A 2,397-nucleotide genomic window follows, 5' to 3' on the forward strand; every position below is an offset into this window, starting at 1 on the left:
CACACACACACACACACACACACACACACACACACACACAAAGACAAGAGAGAGAACATTTTGAAGAGCTCCTGAAACACATTAATGCAGCTGGTGCCTGAAAAAGACATCGCACACCAACTATCTTCAATGGTAATTTGAGACTTTTATTTTGTAATAATCTAAGCTGACAAAATGCTGACATTTTACTTTATGACCTGTATAAAAAGTGTGCTGAGAATAAAAATCTAAAGAAATGGTTAAACTCCTGTTTGTTTCTCCTTATGGTAACCCCACACCTGAGTCTCTCACTCACTGACAGAACTTTTAATAAGTGAGGCAGACAGAGACACGGAGTAGAAACTGAGCCTCAAAGAGTCGCTGTGTGAAAACACAGTTGTGTTGATCTGTAAGAGGCAGAGGCTTATGGTCCACTGTTTTATACAGGAGTTGTAAAAATATACTGCTTCCAGATTTGAAGAGACAATTCTGACCTCAGATAAAATGGAAGTCAATAAGAGTTTGGATGTGTTCACGCAGAATTAATCTAGATTTTTGTTATCTAAATTGTAAATAATCTGCTCTAAAAATAATGCAAGATGTATTGCCAAATTTATAAAAACAAAAACACCTAATAAAGTGTCTCTTTCACGGCTAGAAGATTTTTCTTTCAAATCCCCCTGCAAGATATGAATCAGTAGTTTTGAATTGTACTGACTGTTTCAAACAACTTTAAATTGTGCAAGTATTTTTCAGAATAACTAAAGAAAAAGAAAAACTCATCAGATTATCTGATAACTTATTTTAAAAATGTGGTGACCAATTAAAAAGCAGGTCAGTCCATCAGTTTCTTCATGTCCTTTTGATGTGTTCTTATTTTTGCATTTTAGACGATTTATAAGTATTTGTTTTACCAATTAAACACAACTGTTTAGTTTCCATGGGAACCTTTTTTTATTTTATGTGCTTTCTCACACGTATTAATCTATTCTGTCTCCACATGGTTTATTTTTAAAACTCTTTTTTTTCTAGTTTCGCAAACCAACAGGTGGGTGTCGCATCATGCAGAGAGTTAATGTGGGACTGAGCAGTGTGGGCACAGGTCAGAGGACTAAGTGGGCTGAGAAAAACTCAAACGTGATGTGTCTTTATTATAATTACTKTTTTAAAAGCATATTTAATAAACAGCGGCTGCTGGCTACAAATTGCAAACAATATTTGTGAGAAAGTTTCCAGAAAGTCCTAAAAGGTTTGCAAGGTTCCTCTAGTCCTTTGACTGATTTTGCTTGAATCTGTGTATGAAAATAGCTCTGATCCAGGTGGTGTTGTTGCATGTTAGTGCTATTTTATGTTGAGGCACATTCTCCTCTTGCAGGATCACACGTCTTCACAGAGAACTCCTCACCGAGGAGGCCAGCGATGGAAAATCACCTTCACAGCATTTTTAAACCCTTTTCCCTTTAGTCCTCTTTTCAGTTTGATGATCAGCTGCTGGGAGTTATTTTCTACACCTCTAAATGATAACGTCCCTTTAACATCACAAGAGCCAATTTACTTAGAAACATGTGGCGGGCTCATTTCTCACTTTCAGAGCAGATTCAGGTCAATGTTTTCAGAAAACAACGACGGGAGGAGGGGCTGGGTAACAGAAGCATCCCTCAACATCAGTGGTGGAGAAAGTACTCAAACACTGTACTTAAGTAAAAGTACAAATAAACAGACAAAAATGTACTCTAGTAAAAGTAAAAGTACCACATCAACATTTTTACTTGAGTAAAAGTAAGTAAGTGCTTGCTTTTAAAAATACTTAAGTATTAAAAGTAAAAGTACTTGCTTAATGTATTCCCTAATGGTCTACAATATTATGAAGTGTGCCTATGTATATTTTAAACACATCAATGATTTTAGTGAACAATGCTGCAGTTTGTGTTGACCCTCTGTGACACTGTTCACACTTGGTGTGATTCTGTGCATCATCACAGATCGTGACAACAGAAGCTGTAAATTTGCCACCATCGTCCTTTATCAAATCTCAACAAGTCATTTTTTGAACCAGTTAACTTGAATAAATAAGGCCATGAGTGGCACATTTCCTCCGTTGTGGAATCCATTGTGGGCATGCTGCTGCTGCTCCAGGTGATGCAGAATCGCTCTGCTTTTTTTTTTTCCTTTTTGAAGGAGGGTCTAATAGTACTTTCCTGCTTTGCATTGCTTCAATGGACCAATTAGAGAAATTCCCCTCTCGCCACTGATTACTTTCAAACTAAACAAACAAACGAACAAAACAAAAGCAATGCAACATGACATGAATGTAATTTGTAATTCAACGCATTACAGAAATGTAGTGGAGTAGAAAGTACAGATACTTAATGTAAAATGTTGTGGAGCAAAAGTAAAAAAGTACCCATGGGGAAATCT

General features: G+C 36.6%; 1 long non-coding RNA gene across 1 annotated transcript in view; it reads left to right on the forward strand.

Moving 5' to 3' along the window:
* Positions 1-1,226, forward strand: part of LOC106515253 (uncharacterized) — a 19,897-nt gene extending 18,671 nt beyond the window's left edge. Inside the window, exon 3 of the long non-coding RNA XR_001309977.1 lies at positions 1,216-1,226. This is a non-coding gene — a long non-coding RNA (uncharacterized LOC106515253). The remainder of the gene's footprint in view (positions 1-1,215) is intronic.
* Positions 1,227-2,397: the final 1,171 nt, after the last annotated feature.

The sequence above is a fragment of the Austrofundulus limnaeus genome, unplaced genomic scaffold, assembly GCF_001266775.1.
Source record: "Austrofundulus limnaeus strain Quisiro unplaced genomic scaffold, Austrofundulus_limnaeus-1.0 Scaffold27, whole genome shotgun sequence".
NCBI lineage: Eukaryota > Metazoa > Chordata > Actinopteri > Cyprinodontiformes > Rivulidae > Austrofundulus > Austrofundulus limnaeus.